The sequence below is a fragment of the Dermacentor variabilis genome, chromosome 6, assembly GCF_050947875.1.
Source record: "Dermacentor variabilis isolate Ectoservices chromosome 6, ASM5094787v1, whole genome shotgun sequence".
Taxonomy (NCBI): domain Eukaryota; kingdom Metazoa; phylum Arthropoda; class Arachnida; order Ixodida; family Ixodidae; genus Dermacentor; species Dermacentor variabilis.
In genome coordinates this window covers 1,992,677-2,011,537 of record NC_134573.1, presented here as the reverse complement: position 1 = coordinate 2,011,537, position 18,861 = coordinate 1,992,677, and the positions used below count along the sequence as shown (strand labels likewise).

At 43.7% G+C, this 18,861-nt stretch overlaps 1 protein-coding gene across 2 annotated transcripts in view; it reads right to left on the bottom strand.

Moving 5' to 3' along the window:
• Positions 1 to 2,568: 2,568 nt before the first annotated feature.
• tefu (Serine/threonine-protein kinase tefu) overlaps positions 2,569 to 18,861 on the bottom strand; it is a 471,138-nt gene continuing 454,845 nt past the window's right edge. For both annotated transcript variants that reach the window (XM_075694675.1, XM_075694676.1), the window contains one exon: positions 2,569 to 3,461. The gene's annotated coding sequence lies outside the window, so the exon portion shown is untranslated. The remainder of the gene's footprint in view (positions 3,462 to 18,861) is intronic.

The following is an 18,861-nucleotide window of genomic DNA, read 5'->3' as shown; positions in this document are numbered from 1 at the left end:
CGAGGTGCAGTGGGCATACCGTTTGTGTCGTCTGGCCTTAAGTTTCACATAGTTCAAGGCTAGTTGAGTGTTCCCGCCTAATCGAAATTAGTGAGAGCCAACGGCGACGATACCCGATAAGCACTGCGGCCAAAATTTCATTCCTACATGGGTGGGTGCAACCAAGCGTGAACAGACGACAGTTGACTCATGCTTCTTGTTTGATCTCAGCCAATCGCAGCCGTGTATGGGAATCTGCTATATGACGAAACATGGCAGCAGCCAGCAGCCCCCTGAAAAGGGTGAGAGGGCTTTTACTGAAGAGAGTGCTGGACAAAAAGGTGAATTCACACTCCACTTGCAAGTCCCACACGCTGTGCACAAGTGCAAAATTTGTCCGAGATATTCACAGCAGTACATGCTATCCGTGAAATGTGTTTCTTAACTTAGCTTGAGGAGTGGTTCAGGACCCCCTAAGCAGGCATGAAATGATCAGATTGTTGACCTTAATAAATATAAGAGAAAGAACAGTCTTCAACAATAGCAAAATTGTTGGCCTTAATGAATATAAGAGAAAGAACAGTCTTGTAAACAATCACAAAATAGGAAAGTGCACTTCAATTTAATAAATAGTTTAACAAATTCAAAACAATTCTAAAGTGCAAAGTGTGGCAAATTTGTGACCTCAAGTGTAGTAAAGAAATGGCTTCCTTGCTTAGTCTTTTGGCAGCAAGCAGCTGAGATTATAATAGTAAGTGTAAAAGCAAAAAAAAAAAATTAAATGCAAGAACTTGTAAGACTCTATGCATGAACAACGTACTGCGCAGTTCAAACAACAGCATTAACCACAAACTTTCAGAAGGTGTTTACACACTTCTCGGGGCCATGTTTATAGATGTGATAAGCTTCAATCAACATCTATAAACTTGGCCCCGAGAAGTGTGCAAGGGTACCATTGACGTTCCTAAGAGCTTGAATTTCTTCGTCTATGTTGCCGTGTATAGTTAAAGTGATTATCACGTATATGACATGTCGTGCTTTGCGCATGTTCAGTACAGACTTGAGGGATGTTGTTTTTATGAATAAACCTCAGTTGTTAGTCAAGCCACCTTCCTGTCGCTTTGACTATGCCTGCCTCTCGATTTTTTTCCCTTTTTCAAGTTTGCTGCCATTCTCCTAGCATAACCACTGATAACAACACCAAAATTACAAGAAATCATGGGATCGTGACCTTGCACAACACAATATCCTGGCACAGCTGAGCTTTTTTTTTTTCTCAGCAGGGCCTCAACAAGGAAAAACTACAACGTCCACCAATCCTCGACTAATTTGACCCGTGGTTGTCTAATGTCTGAAGCGAGATCAAAGCGCATTAAAAGAGAATTTCAAGGCACAGCTTAAAGTGGTAACAATGGCTGCTACCACTACATGAGAACACAGCCCACAAATAGACAAATATGTGCAGACATCACAACTGCCTCAGCTGAATCACATCCACTGGCTGGTGGCACAAAACTCTGTTGAGCATGAATTAACGAAAAAAGATGTTACAGTTAGTACCCTCAAGTAGGAACATCACATCTGCATGAATATGTATGAGTGACAACTGTAAGGTGAAGATGCACCTAACAGATTTTTTTTAAAAAGACAGGATTATAGCGTAAACAAAATACAGTTAAACCTCGGTGTGGGAAAGTCCGTAAAATTGGCGCCTTGCTTCGCTATATCGAAACTTCATTATAATAAAATTCGACCTTTTATGCAAATAATTACAGTTGCCGATCAAAGAAAGGGACCACATAATTTTTCCAATTATCGGGAAATCGAAGAAAGCAAATTTGAATGAGAAAACAATTAATTTTGATGAATTTGGGAGTCAGCGATGAATGATGTGGTTTCATACCATGTCGGTGATATCTTCACAGTTGCAGTACAAATTATGCGAAGCCAGCCACGCTTTTGCATACACTCCGCTCCCGCGGCTGATAGCGTCACTCGCACAGGGAAGACGCTATCATGAAAAGCGCCGGCAGCGGGGAGCGAATGCTTAGTCTGCCTCTGGCTCCAACGGGTCACTGAAACTCAAGATTATGCGATCTCTAAAACTAAACGCGCGGGAAGACGGCTTACATGATGCCACGCCTTCTCGGCATGCCCAATCTTTGCCAACGTGGCAGACACCTCTAAAGTGGGGTGCACGGCTGCGTATGCGCTCAGTCGCACTTACAGCCATGCACAGCCACGGCCAAGATGCGCGCCAGAAATCGAGATGAGCGCTAACTTACCCCCCACTACTCCCCTCGCCTGTGCTTGATCACGTTACTGCCGAGCTTGCTCCTTTCCCCTATTTCCCTTTCGCTCGTGCGGGAAGGCAGCACTCGTGAAGCCACCATCTTGTCTCACCCTCGCACACTTACACTCGCACCTACAGGGCACAGTGTGCGGGGCAGGATAGGATTTTATCACACATGTACTTTATATGGAACATGATGTGGCTCCACTTCGGCCAACGCTCTTGTCACGCGGGGCATGATTTGACAGGTGTGTTTGCAAACAGCCGCTTGTAATTCAATCACTTGGCCATCTGCGTCCGTGGAAGTTGCAATTTATTGTCTCGGCATTCCTTTGCGGTAACAGTGAAAGTTCGTTATATTAAAATCACATACAAACGCACTTCGTTATATTGAGGTGCTAAATACATGGTGTTCTGTGGACAAGAGGTTATGAAAAATAAAATACTTCGTTATAACGACAGTTTTGTTATATTGAAGTTCGTTAGATTGAGGTTTAACTGTATACAAGGCACATGACCACATCAAGAGCTTAAACTTACATGTGATACGGCAAGGCACACTACATGCTTGTGTGATATCCTCCACATGCATGTCGCTTATTAGTGTGGCATATTGTCAACTGGACTATACAGGACACTAATGTTTTAGGAGCTGACAAGACAGCACAAATGTGCATTGCTACTGTATACAAGGCCATCTTTCGGCAGCAGAGTGGCTTTACACCACTTGCTGCTTCCCCCTGACCCCTCATGTACACAATAATTTCCAGCATCTTGAAATTCACTCTGTAGCAAAGCTTTTCAGGTACAATAGTTATAACAAAACAAAACAATTCACTGCTTAGATTTGAATACAGAAGATTGCAAGGTGCTTTCTCAAAGTGCTGAATTCACAAATTCAAAAAGAAAAGAAAGAAACCAAAGAACCAGCTCGAAATATTCATGATATTCACTTAACTTTAGACATCCATAACCACTTTCTTATTTCAGCTGCTTCAATAAGTAAAGAACACGTTGGGTCACTTCCCAATATGGCCACCATTTCAATTAGGCTAAGCAACAGACAGGATCATTTCAACAATGTAAGTGCAGCCAGCTGCCATCATTGTTCAGGGACCACAAGTCAGCAGCCTATGATGATGATGGTAGCTCTGGCACAACCTTGAGGTGGTGAAATGTACAGCTGGAACTTCCTGCAAGATTCAGTAATGCATATGAGGGATTTCGCACTCATGTGACAGAATGCAACGCAGCACTTGATTTTAACTGACAGCGCATGGCTGCCAGTTGGCTATGGGGATGTTGATCCCGGAAATGTCAGGATGCCCTGTACATGTCCTAAAAAAGCCTGACTTGTTTTAAACATCATACATCTATGTGCATCAGAGCCAAGTGCCTGTACTGGGGCTCTCTTAAACTGGAACCACAGTGTAATTTTTGATGCTTAGAGGATAATATGTTTGTACTACGTAACTCAATGCATAGAGTTCGCAGAAGCTCAGAATAGACCTTTATAGATAGCATTTTCTGATATTAAGGGAGCCTGTAACAACATAGACAGGGAATTATGGGATATGTTCAAGCACGAAGGCATAGATGATGATATTGTGGACTGCTCAGGGAGATTTAGAAGAACAAGCGAGTACAAATTGCATGGGAAGCCCAGAAATGCAATGCAGTGGTGGAAGTTCACTGAGGACTGAAGCAAAGATGTCCTCTGTTTCCATTTTTGTTCACGCATATATTAAGGGCGCAGAAAGACGACTGGAAAACAGCGAATTAGGGCTCAATTTAGATTTGCAATGGATAAATGGTGCAACAGAAGGTATCCGGACTGATGTACGCAAACTACATAGTGCTACTAGTGCACAATGCAAGACATTTACAGACATTTGCGAATATGTGTGGCAATGCGACAAATCTAGGCCTTAAAATGACAGAAAGCTGAGCTAGTTGGCAAGGATTCATTATGCAAAAAAGGCGTTCGTGTTGTCCACTTCTCTTGTGTCCTGTCTGCACGGCTCACCTTTTTTTGCATAATGAGTCCTTACCAACTAACTGAGCTTTCTGTTGTTCTAAACATGACGTTCGTGTTGCCCATTTCCCTTCTCTTGTGTCCTGTCTGCATGCCTCACCTTTTTTACACTAGGCCTTAAGTTTAGCACAGAGAAATCTGGAATGATGATCTGTAACGAAGGGACGAGTAGTTATGTGGTGTCAATTTAACAGGAAGTCACACCATTGCCAAGCAATTATGCCTGGGTGTAAATAATATACATAAAGAAGGAAACACTTACTCAAGCATATACCAAGATAATGTGAAAATAAAGGGTAAGAGGAATCCAGCAATACTGAAACAGGGAGCAATTTAGGCATACAATAAATATGAGGTGGTGTGTGGAATCTGGGAAGGAGTCATGGTGCCAGCGCTAATATTCGCAAATGCCATTCTGTGCTAAAAATCGGATATCTTGTTGGGGCTGGAAGTTAGCCAAAGGTTGGTTGGCTTTGGGGGCCTATGGTAAAACCACTAATGAGGCAGTGCAGGGTGACATGGGTTGGTCCTCTTCTGAAGTCGGAGAAGTGCAGAACAAGCTTGGTTTTGAAGAAATACTCAGGAGGATGGATGGGAACAAATGGACAGCTAAAATGCACAAGTATCTGTACCTCAAAAGCATGGACACAGAATGTAGGAAGAGGTCAAGAAAGTTGGCAACCAACCAAAGGGTAATTGAAAGAGTAAATAGACAACTAGGAATCATGAAAAAGAAACTGAGAGAAACAGGGACAGTAAATTGGATGCAAAGAAAGAAATTCGAAGGAAAGGAAAAATATCTGCGATATGCCTTGGTATTTGAGGCTCAAGTTGAATGCTTAAGGACAAAAACATACAAAAGCACATATTGACAACAGGATGAGGCATGTGTATGCAGCAGCAAAAATCGATAAACCATTCAGCACATCATAATAGAATGCAAAGGTATTCGTCTAGTGATTTAAATTGGACAGAAGCATCAACTGCTCAGTAGTCAAGATAAGCAAGAAATGTTTAGAGTAATGGTGGAAAAAAAAGCAGGGAAGAGATTGATAGGACCAGATCCATTAAAAAATTAGGTAGCGGTACAAGGTAGATATGCAAGTTTTAAGGAAGAGAAAGAATATTAAGGAGATGTATACAAAATGCTAAGAATGAATACAGGGTGTCTACCAAGTTGACATTTCCAAATTCCCTGAGTTTTCCAGGTTTTCCCCGAGTGCCTTTGCCCATTTCCCTGAGTGATGCAGAACTATGTCTTATGTCAAGACTGGCTGAAACCATATCGCCTGATGCTGTCACCCTCGAGTAAGCACATGAAAAAAATTAAAAAGCGACTTAATCCAATTTGAATACTAAGGAGTAGTGTTTATGTTATTCAAAAAGAGAATAGAAGGCAGGGGTTAGTAAAATGCACAGCAAATAAAGTGTCCTCGAAAAAAATTGCAAATAAGTCGGACATTCACAAATACGAATAAAAAGGAGATGCACATAGAAGCAAATATATTCGAATATGAGCTATTTCTATCAACTGATAGCAAGCTCAGTAGTATGAGGCCCGAACTCTGTCACAATTGAGATTCTCTCTCAACCGCTCGTAAATCAACCTCAACTGCCCTGACATACTCTCAGCCCGCGCACGACGCCTGAGTGTTGTGTTTCACTGCTCTAAAGAGTTTATCTTGGCTTGGATGCGGGACACCTGCATCTCGGCATCAGCCAAAACTTTGTTTTTTGAGCTCAAGCTCCTTCAAAACGGCTGCAGCAAGCTTCCTTTCACGTTTATTCCTCAATGCGTACATCATTTCTGTTCTTGTCCTCCTTCTGCCACTCGTTCGCCCCAAGGACCATTTGAAGCATCTTGGTCAGTTGCACAGTCCACGGCCAATTTTTAGAACTGCCTAGGGGTCGCGAAAACGTTCAAAAAATCGACCAGTCGGAAAAAAATAAATGCGTGTCATTTACTGCCCTTAGGGGCTCAAACAGCCACAGGCACGTTCGAAAACGCTCTGAAGGCCTGTCGGTACACATATTAGGCATATCGGCGCTCGTACTGTGACAGGAAATACCGGGTGCACGTGTGTATAATTAAGGAATACATACTGTTTTCCGTGGCAATAGCCCCTTCCCACGCTTGTTATGCTTCACTGCAATACTTTTGCGTATGCTTCACCATGGAACATTTCTGTACAGAGGCGAAGCTGACTTTCGGGAACCGGCATTATGCAACGCACCGCGTTTTTTAAGTTTCTAAGCCAATCGCGAGGACCAAAAAAGCGGAGTCCGTGCCATTGCTGACAGCAGCTAATTCTTTCAATAAAAATCTCGGCACCCAACGGCAAGAAGCTTCATAGCGAACGTCGAAGCAGCTAGGCCTAGCGTTGCCGCAGTGGTGGCAACGGCTGCCAGCGGATCTGCGTGCGAGAGTGCCGGTTCGAGGTGGCGAAGTAATCAAAACGGCAGCGGTGGTGCCTTTGATTATTACCGTTTCGGACGTGCGGCCACGGCAAAACGTCCGGAAAATCGGACGGCGAACGGTTCTTGCGTCCGAAATTTCACACGTTCTGATACGTTGACTCTATAGAGTACGTGGCGGTGCCGCGAAGCCGTCCAAATTATCGGGAATCCGGAAAGTCGGTCGTTGATTGCACACTGGCAACTCATACAGCCGATGACAAGGCGTCAAAGGCGATTCATTGCGATTCCTGTCTGTTGCTCGAGCCAGCATTACCGCGACTTTCGACCCTTCCAATAAAATTGCTGCTAATTTTCCCTGATAGAGGCCCAAATTCCCTGAGTTTTCCCTTACTTTTTCCAGACTACTCAAAATCCCTTAGAATTCCCGGTTTTCCCGGTTGGTAGACACCCTGGAATAGCACGTAAAGCACACCTTATCAATTCAAGCAGGCTAGGTGACTATTGCCACGGCCCCATTTCAATGAGGATGACAATAAATCATCATCATCGATCAGAGGACAGTTAGGACGGTGGCTGGCATGCGCTTTGATACTTCGGGCAAAATTAAACATGCCCTGCTAGTGTTGTCAACATGCGTGTGTGTGCCATACGACCTTTTCATTCTCCTGTGTTGTGGCCCAGCATTCTTCATGAACGATTGGGCCACTTTGAATGAGGCCTCCATGAGTCAAGCCAAACAGTTCAGGCAATCCTTTCTGAATATATATAAATGACAAGCGCCACATGTAGACTTTGTGGCAGTGCCACTTGATGGGACAGCGTGTCAGGAGTGTGAGAGAGGAGCCAAGCACCACACGTCCATGCATGGTACATGTTGCGTTTCGGCAGTGGTACTATGGTGTGGCACTACATTGCTTCACTGCTTATCGTATTAATGTCAACATCCATTGTGAGATGGGTTCGGCCAAAATTTCTTAAATTATAGACTTACGAGGATTCGTTTGACAAATATGGTAAAAACACAAGAGATGGCACTACAATTCTGTTGTTTTCTAAGTGGCGCCCGAGAAGCACCCTTCATATCACGGCAGAACTTGTTTACACTGTTACTGACAGTTAAAAGCTTCTGAAAGCTTCTGAAAGCTTCTGACAGGTAAGCTTCTGAAAGCCATTGGCACTGAGCTGTATGGCGATTCTTGCCAAAATGTAAAAAGGTGGATTTCGAGCAGTGATCAAACATTTTTATTTAAAACATTGGACGGCTGCCCAAATGAAAGCCGAGTTGAGTGAAGTTCATGGAGACTTTGCACCATCACTGAAGACCATTTACTGCTGGATAAATGAATTCAAGCGTGGCCGAACTTCGATGCAAAATGATGCATGTCCTGGGCATCCAGTGGAGGTCACCACGGCAGAAATGATATAGGAAATTCATGGAATTGTCATGGAAGACCAGTGAGTGAAGGTACGTGAGATAGCTGAAATTGTAGGCGTCTAGGCCTACAATTCACAATATTCTTCATGAGAAATTACAGATGAAGAAGGTCTGTGCATGCTGGGTGCCGCGACTGCTGTCGATTGACCAAAGGCACATGAGGGCAGACATCTCACAGCAGTGCTTATCAATGCTTGATTGCAATCTACAGGACTTTTGGCATTGATTTGTGACAGTTGACGAGACATGGATACATCATTACACTTCAGAGTCTAAACAGCAGTCAAAGCAGTGGCCTGGGCCTGATGAAGGTGCTCCAAAAAAGGCAAAAACTGTTTGTTCAGCCAGAAAGGTGATGGTGACAGTGTTTAGGAGTTCGCAAGGAATAATCTTTGTAGACTACTTACAAAATAGCAAAATGATAACAGGACCACATTGGCGCAACAGGACCACAAATGGTGCAACAGAAGGTCCCCGGACTGATGTACGCGAACTACATAGTGCTACTAGTGCACAATGCAAGATATTTACAGACATTTGCGAATACGTATGTGTGGCAACGCGACAAATCTAGGCTTTAAAACTCCTACAGTAACTGACAAAAGAACTACGCACTAAACAACCTGGGTTAGCACGGAAAAAACTCCTCATTCACCAAAAAAATATTCCGCCCCACAGATTGCTTGTTGCAATGGTAAAATTGCATGAGTTAGGCTTCGAGATTGTGCCTCATCCCCCTATTTCAAGATTTGGCCCCATGCAACATTTTTCCTCTTTTCAAATCTGAAGAACTAGGCTGGATGGAAAGAAATTTTCTTCAAATGAAGAGGTTATCTCAGTGGTAAATGACTGCTTCAAGAGCCTCGAGCCGTACTTCTTTTTTTCCGAGGGGATAAAAAAATTGGAGCACTGCTAGAAGAAGTGTGTGGAGCTGGAAGGGAGCTATGTTGAAAAATAAAATATTTTTTCTGCAAATTAACATGGTATCTTTAATATCTTTTTACCACGCTTATCAAATGACCCTTGAATTTAACAAATAAAATCAACAAATGTAGAGAATTACTGTAAGAGACTATTTTATACACATGGAATATTGCACCCAGGAAGAGCCTACTGTGATCCTTCAGTACTGTAAAAAGAGACAACAGTGTTACATGATATAAAAGTTATTTAGGAGTTGATTACCACCAAGACAGAACTCAATATCAGACTAAGCCACACCAGAAAAGAAAACTTTGATACTACCCTGCCTGACTTCTTAAAAGGTAATCCGCACAGATTTTGGGATCACTTCCGTGCACGCAAAGTAATCACGCCAGAACAACCCCACGATTAAAAAGTTTCTCAAGCTAATGTATACAAGTACTTCCAATCGGTACTTACTGCAGATAACAGATTTGTCCCCCCAATACTATCAACAGGCTTCACCATCAACTCACTAAACATAACTGACTCGGGAATCTTTAACCTTCTACACGGATTAGACACGAAAAAATTTAGTGGCCCTGACGACGTCCTGAACGAATTCTTAAAGCGATACGCAGAATGGTGCAGTAGATATCTTGGCATTATCTATCGCATGTCACTTTCAATTGGACGTGTGCCAGATGACTGGAAAAAAGCAAAGATAATACCAATCCATAAATCAGGTGACACAAACTCTCCTTCCAACTACAGACCGATATCACTAACCAGTACATCAGGCAAGATACTAGAGCATATAATTTTAAAACACCTAACATATTTTGAAGAGAATGGCATACTAACAGCCAATCAGTACGGATTTCGGCACGGGATGTCAACAGTAACACAGTTGACTGAAGTTATACATGACCTAGCACAGACTATTGACAACTGTGGTCAAACAGACATAATATTTCTAGATTTTAGCAAAGCATTCAACTGTGTGTGTCACAACAAGCTAATTGCAAAATTGGAGTCAATTATTGGAAACGGAAGCATTACAGCCTGGAGCAGGAATTTTTTATCACAACGTTCACAGTTCATCTTCCATGATCAAGCATCATCTGATGCAGTTCCTGTCACATCTGGTATTTCCCAGGGCTCGGTCTTGGGGCCCTTACTATTTTTAATTTACATCAATGACATCGTCACTAACATAGCATGCAGCATAAAGCTTTTTGCAGATGATTGCATTATATATGAAGAAATAAGTTATGAAGACCATCTTACTTTGAACAGATGCCTTAACGAGATAAATGCCTGGTGTGAACAATGACAAATGTCTGTTAACACCAAGAAATCGGTGTCAATGGTAGTGACAACAAAGAAGATTAATTCAGGATTCACCTACTTTCTCAATGGTACACCCCTAACTAATGTTCAGCAACACAATCTAGGACTGACTCTAGCATCTGACTTGAAGTGGAACAAGCACATTGCTAACATCACTTCAGCAGCCACTCGTAAGCTTTCCTTCCTTAAAAGGTCCCTGAAATCTGTTCCCGGTTATATCAAACTGCTATGCTATAAAACGTTTGTGTGGCCAGTACTAGAATATGCCAACACGGTCTGGTTTCCTCACACAAAGACAAACATAATCGCAGTGGAAAAAGTTCAAAGGAAAGTAATACGGTTTATTCACAACAAGTACAAAACTACTGACTTGCCCACAGAACTCTTGGCTTCATCCGGAATGGACACACTGGTAAACAGAGCAAAGCAAGCTTGGCTAAAATTTATACACAACCTGTTGCACAACAGCTTTAACATAAATTCTTCAAAATACATTACTTTCTCTACGTCCTGCATTTCATGCCGTAAGCATAATAAAATGTTAGCTGAGTACCCTTGTAAAACGTACACATTTAGATACTCTTTCTTCTATACTGCTGTTAGGAAGTGAAATCATCTCGACTCAACAATAGCTGATATAGAATCGCCATTAATTTTTAGCAACATTATAGAAAAGAGTAAGGAATAACTGCTAGTACAACTTTAGTCTTATGCAAATTTGTTTTTACATTGTTTAGATCTATCTCTTATGCTGTCATATCAGATTTTATTAAGTTACACACTGTTAGGTTGTAAATAGTTGTGTTGCATTTTATATTTCATGAGAATGTATTGTATCACTATTTATTGTATTTATCACATTTTTTTTATCGTCAGAGTCGACTTCACTAATGAAATGCATGAAACTATGACTTTTTTTTCTGTACTTGTATCTTTTCAGACTGTACTGCATAGCTACATGTAACATATCTCGTTTATTATACTTTGTATACACGTTCTATGAAAAAATGCTGTATCAACACTTACATTGTAACAATATGCCCACCTGCTATGGTCTCGATAAAGAGACTGGCAGTATTAAAAATAAATAGGTAAATAAATAAATAAATAAAATTTGCCCACTTGGCATTTTCTTAATAGATTTGGAGACCCTGATAAAAGAAATGCCAATTACTAACAATACGCACCTTGATTAGTGCCTCTATTTGGCTCAAAGAAAGATTTATAGCTCTTTGTACACTCACTTGTGTCAGAAAACAAAAAATATGCGGATCCCATGCACTGTGGGAATCAATGTGATCAAAGCTTTCTATGCTGTTTGTTTTGATTGATGACAATCAGCAGTGATGTTGGTGACGAATGTGTAATTTCTTCAGTGTTTAGTCCAATATGAGAGTTGATCTTAAACGTTACTTTGCATGCACCAACGCTGTTTTTTTGTGTAGTCCACGGAACACACAGGGCAACAAGTTTGCTTGTTGTGTGCCATTGTTCATAATTTCTGTGAGGGTTGAGCATTTTCATTGCCTCACATGGCACATTGCATAGTGGCAGAAGTGTTAAACCTAATTGAATTATAGGGCTGTATGTAATTCAGTTTATTATTATAATTGTATGTATACATTGTATACATAGATTCACAGTCTGCACGATGTTTTGCTGCGTAGCGAAGACACTCCTGTTTCGCACGACGCTTCTTTCGAGCCTAGGTGCCTTCGACGCCGAGTGCAAACTTTGGAGCCATTTTGGTGACGTGTGTTCATGTGCACCTTCTGCATATGTAGCCAGCACACTGTTAAAAAAGCAGGTCCAAGTGCTCTCTTCAGGCTATGGATGACTGTAATGTTTACACTATCACAGTCCAGCACCTGCACTTTTGTCGCATATGTCGCAAGCACAGCATGTGCCATATGCACAAACTGTGAAACACTGCTGTGCTGGCACTGGCTGGGATGTATGGATGGATGTTATGAGCGTCCCCTTAGAAATGGGGCAGTGGGCTGCGTCACCAAGTTCTTGTTATTTTATTGCCTAATGCCCTACCTATGTTTAAAGAGAAAGAAAAAGAAAAGTTAAAAAAAAAGATGAATTCTTATAACCAAAGTTTCTGAACCCCTACTGTGAACTTTGTTTTTGTACATCTCTGTTGTTTGTCGTTTCCCTACTTTTCTTCCACCAATCTTCCAATCGTCCCTTACTAATCTCTATTGTGAACACGTTTAATTTCCCCCTGCTCTCACTGAACCCAAGGGCTTCAAGAAGGCCAGTGATTCCTAAATCGACCGCTGGGCAGATATCTTTGATGTGCGGGGACGAGCGCCATCTGGTGGCGTTGCAAGAAACCCAGTGGTGCACGTGAGCAAGATCACAGCAGCTCCCAGAAAGTTGAGAGAAGAGGCAAAGAAAGCTTCGCTTTAAAAAGCAACCACAGGTCTATAGGTGGTTATGTCTATCTGTAGAATAAAAGCAGTTAAATGGTAGTGAAGCACACAATTTCTAACGAAGAGATTTAATAAGGCAGACCTCTCTCAAATCAAACAACACACAAGGAGCAGTGTCCTCTCATACATGTAGCCCAGTAGGTGTGGGACCACCTCAGATTGCTCTTTATTGGTGTCCACAACATTACCCTCCTTGAGACCTTTCCACACTCTGCTACAATCACAAACGAGATGGTAGCTCTCGCCTAGACTTCCCTAGTTTGTCCTACAATGCATGCAAGTTTCTGGAGTGCCAAAAACATGTACTTCAACTCTGTTGTTGCTTTAGCTTAGCATGTAACTTTTCTTCTGAATGAGCTTTCTTAATTGAAGCCTGGAAGCGGTGCATCACCCTATGCTAACTTATTTTGCCATCATCTTGGTGATGCTGGCTCAGACAATAGGCTGCTGCTAATGCTGCGAGTGCATTTCTGTAAGTAACATGAAGATAATCTTCAGAATGATGGGAACAACTGTTATAGCTGTGGCTTAAATTTGCCATCGAAACTTGCCAGCCAGGAGGTGGGGGTAAGAAAGCAGTTCCATTGAAGCAAATGTAGCGCCGACCGACGCCGCAATATGGGGTGCTTTGGTCAGTGCTGAGAGGAAAATAAAGTTGGGCAGCGCATGCTCGAGGCGCCAGCTCGGCACGTGCAGTGTTACTCTAGAAGCCGGCCACGTGGTTGCCACAGCCGCTGCTCCGATTGCCGTCTTCGCTCTTCTCCTGAATGAAGTATAGGAATGACGGTACGGTCATTGGCTGCAGTCACATCCTCCTACACAAGCTTTACTCCTGGAGATGTGTACTTGTCTCATCCTTGTTTCTGTTACTTAGTTAGAAACCAAGAAAATGTTTTACTAAGCCATGTTTAGCCAGTTTGTTGATGGAAACCGTTTTCACACACCCAACACCCAAAGCACCTTACACAGCAGCTCTTGTCAATAAAAATCCCTTAAATATGACTGCCAAATGAAGCCAAGAACAATCAATCGCACCTGGCCACAAGGTTACATGTGCCTGTAAATTCATAGCAAACAGAGCAGCCATCACTGCAGGTTTCACTCGTATAGGCACCAAATTGTACTCCGATTTCCTTTTTTAAAATAGTAAGATTACCGGAAAATTGACCTTAACTTCTACAATTTACCAAATTTTATTTTCCTCTCATTTCTTGGTTTAATGTTTTGTTGGCTTCATGTAGCCATTACTTGGCTAAAACTCAAGCAACTTAGTTCCCCTTCTTGCCCATGGCAAACCGCAATCAATGGTAATCTTAAATAGATGTTGTTGTAAAATGCGGTATCAAACCGCCGCGTCATGTGCGCGCTGTCAATGCACAGGCGCCAAGTTCTTTTTCTATGTTCACTCCCCCTTTCCCCTGTATTTTACATATGCGTGCATTTTACACTTGTGTGTTGTTCTCGGCTAACCACTGGATCGTCAACGTATCCCTTCTTGCATGACGGCAGCTAGGCTGCCGCTGCTATGTTACAGTGGCGACGAGCCAGGAAAGCACCCATGCAGTCAAGGAAGAACCCAACGCTAAGCATTCAGAGACAGCCATACCATTGACCACGATGGCCTCCTACATGCTTCCGAACTTCGACAATGTCGCAGATAAGTGGAAGCCTTACCTCATCAAAGTGCAGGCGTATTTTGAAGCTAATGCTATTTCGGATTCTACTAGGAAGAGGGCACTTCTAGTGGCTGCACTTAGCACATCGACGGTAGAAATCCTAATGGGAAGGATAGCACCTGCAAAGCCCAATGCCCTAAGTTATAACAAAGCAGTCAAGGTGTTAAAAGACCACTATGACCCAAAGTGCAACGAAATCGCCAAAAGTTTCCAGTTTTTCAACCGCTGTCAGCATGAGAATGAATCAATTCATGATTTTTTCACTGCAATTCGGCGCATAGCAGACACTTGCAATTTTGGTGACTTGCTGAGCAGGCTACTTCGAGACAGAATTGTCTGTGGTGTGCGTTCAAAGGCTGTGCAAAAGCAACTTCTGTCAAAGAAGGAGTTAACGCTGGAGGAAGCGGAGTCTATAGCAATAGCCGCTGAAACTGCCGAAAAAGACGCCAAGACAATGTCCGCAGACGTACCGCCTGTGCTTAAAGTGGAAGCACGTCGCAAGCTACCATCGAGATCAAACACGGAAAGCACAGGGCGATTGGAGTGTGGGGTAAGACATGATAGCAACAGCTGTAGATGGGCTAAAGCCCGGTGTTACTCTTGCGGTCAGAGGGGTCATCTTGTGAAAATGTGTCGCAGCAGCAATATTGGCAACGATGTTGCCAGCAATTGGCGAGTCCCTCATGTGAAAGCCTTGGTGGTGGAAGACGCTGCTTCAGAAGAGGATAGCAGCAATAGTGCGCAAATCTAGACATTGGCGTCAGCACGAAAAAATGCTCTTGAGCCACCAATTAGACGTATGTTTAGTTGGGGAGGTGTGGATTTATCCATAGAAGTAGATACAGGTTCCCCGGTGTGCGTAATATCGCAACAGCTTTTTGATAAACATTGCAAATGCTGGTCAAGCTTGAAACCTTCGCATGTGAAGCTATCCTGCGACAATGGAAGATTGCCGGTGGTGGGCGAGCTTCAACTTTGTGTGAAATATCGCGATATTTCTCTTGACTGTTCCCTTGTAGTGCTAGACTGCCTCGAACCAAGCTTGTGCAGCCGAGACCTCCTAATGCTCCTGGAACAAGCGGGCGCTCCGGTACTGCAAGTGACAGGTGAAGGCAAGGCCACGGCGAATCAAGTGAACTGTCACAGCATCCCTGCCATTTGCGACACATACCAGGACCTTTTCTCGGAAACCTTGGGGTTGATCAAGGAACCACCAGCCAGCCTCCTGCTGAAGGGTGATGCCGTTCCCAAATTCTGTAAGGCGAGACCTATTCCATATGCTCTACGTGACAAAGTAACGCAAGAACTTCACCGGTTAGTGTCGCTGGGTGTAATATCGCCAGTCACCCATTCGAATTGGGCGACGCCCATTGTACCCGTTCTGAAGAAGGATGGCTTGGTCAATATTTGCGGCGCTTTTAAAGCTACTATAAATCCTGCTTGCGCCACGGAGCAGTGCCCACTTCCTGTAATTCCAGATATCTTTGTGTCATTAGGAGAAGGCCAGTTGTTCAGTACGCTCGACTTGCAGGATGCATGTAACCAGGTGCTTTTGGACAAGGACTCTCGGAAGCTTTGCGTTATTAACACTCACAAAAGCCTGTTTTGTTACAATAGGCTTCCGTTTGGCATTTCCTCTGCTCCAGCAATTTTCCAAAGAAAACTTGATAACATACTGTCTGGGTTACCTGGCATTCAGGCTTACTTGGATGACGTTATAGTCTCGGAAAGGGTTGGAGACTGTGGAGCTCGATTGCAAATTGTGTTAGAACGGTTCAGAGAACACGGCGTGAAGCTCAGATACGATAAGTGTAAATTTAGCCAGCCATCTGTCACTTATCTTAGCCATCGCATTGATCGTACCGGCCTTCACCCAACTGAGAATAATGTAGATGCTATCACGAATGCCCCTAGTCCCGGAAACCTAAGCGAGCTGCGTTCGTTCCTTCGGATGACATCGTTCTATTCAAACTTTTTGCCGAATATGTCAGACACACTGCTCCCATTGTACCAGTTGCTCGAAAAAAATGTGCGGTGGCAGTGGAAGTCCTCACGGGAATCTGCATTTGGGAAGGCAAAGCATCATCTTAAGGATGCTGAGGTCCTTATGCATTTTGATCCATCAAGGCAACTGAAGTTGGAATGCGACGCATCCACTTGTGGTATAGGTGCTGTTCTTTTTCACACAATTGGAAGCACCAACAGACCAGTCGGGTTCCGTTCAAGAACCCTGACAAAAGCCAAAAGAAATTCTCAGTTAGATGTGAAGCACTGGCGCTCGTTTTAGGGGTGACTAAATTCCGGGATTATCTTTTAGGTCGAGAGTTCATCCTGGTATGCGACCACCAGCCAGTTCTAGGACTGCTTAGGCGCGACCGCCAGACGCCTGCCATGGCTGCAGCTCGCATCCAACGCTGGGCCCTCTACCTAGGAAGCTACCGTTACAAGCTCGAATATTCTCCGGGAAGGCTGCTACTGAATGTGGATGCACTAAGTAGACTGCCACTGCGGGGCTCCGATCTCGTTACGCACCCTGACCCTGAAGAGTATGCATTTTGTTTGAAAAGCCTGGATGAAGGGATGGTCACAACACATGAGCTGAAGGAGCTGACCGCCAATGACTCAACCTTATCTCGCGTAAAGCAAAACGTGTTGCACAGGTGGCCGAAAGGCACAGAACAACTCGACTCTTCTTTGGTCCCCTTTGCTGATTGCAAGTTGGAGCTATCTCTGGCACATGACCTCGTCTACTGGAGACATCATGTTGTCATACCTGTCACAGCACGGAAGCAATTGCTACAATTATTGCATGAAATGCATCAGGGGTCCTCGGCAATGAAAACGGTTGCGCGGTACTTGTTTTGGTGGCCAAGAATAGACCGCGAAGTAGAGCTCACGGCAGCGTAATACAAGAATTTCATTGCAAATTTGCCTATTCTGCCAGCCGCCCCACCGTTAAACTGGCCTGAAACGCAGGAGAGATGGTCGCGGGTTCACGTCGACTTTGCAGGGCCAATAGAAGGTAAAATGGTTCTCGTGGCAGTGGATTCCCACACTAAGTGGATAGAAGTGGTGCCACTGAATCAGGCTACTTCGGCAACCACCACTGCCTACGGGATATATTTAGCCATTTTGGGGTACCAAGAACCCTTGTATCCGACAATGGAACACAGTTCACCAGCCAGGAATTTGCAACGTTTGCCAACAGGAACAACATTACACACCTAAGAACCGCTCCCTATCATCCGCAATCAAACGGAGCGGCAGAGAGGGCAGTAAGGACAATCAAGGGCGGTCTCTGGAAGATGAGACGCGGAAAGCTGGTCTCAATTACAGAATTCTGAACTTAACGTTACAGCGGAAACACCTAAGACGATCCACAGAAAGAAAGACACGACACACACTGGCGCTGACTAACAACTTCTCTTTTTCTTTTCGTCGTCGACGCATATATATACCTAGGCCACACAACTGCGCAGGCGCGGAGAATACATTACTGACACCAGCCAACTTATCGTATACGCAAACGTAGAAATCCAAATTCTGATGGGTGCAGGGACAAAGATGTGCCACTAATGCAATAATTGCCTTGTATTTTTATGTGGTAGGCCTCTAAGGCAAGCCGCACATGTTCATTCTTGCTTTTTCCAAGAATTTCTTGGAAAAAGTCTTTCTTTTTGTGGATCGTCTTAGGTGTTTGCGCTGTAACGTTAAGTTCAGGATTATGTACCAACTAGGCCCAAATGAAGTGTACTTCAATTACAGAAGGACTCCCCACAAAACCGAAAGTCACCATCGGAAATGCTGCTGGGGTACCAGATACGATCGCGCTTGGACATCTGCTTCCCTGCGGCGACTGTGTCTAATTCTAAAAAGGAAAACAACGAGTGGTTGCCTCCAACGGACTGTAGTGTACATGTTCGCAACTACGGGTCAAATGGTACATCGATACCAGGACGAGTAACAGCGACATCGGGAGGACAGATGGTCACAGTGAAGACTCCTCAAGCAATCGTGAGGCGTTAAATCGACCAAGTGCGCACCCGTACTGAATCTTCTCAGGATGAACTACTGGGAACCAATCCAGGCACGATCAGCAGAGACGTTACTCCCAGCGCACCACCACTCTGCCAACAGCCATCCGCAAGCTCCAACGACGCGGGAGAATCTTCACCCCAAGAAGCGTTTCGAGATGTGGACCACCAGGCACCTGTTGTTCCAACACTCATGGCATCTGGGGTAGACAAAGTTACCATGCAACCTCTTCGACACTCCACAAGATCACGCAAGCCAGTGCAGCATTTTTAAGAGGGAAGAAATGTTGTAAA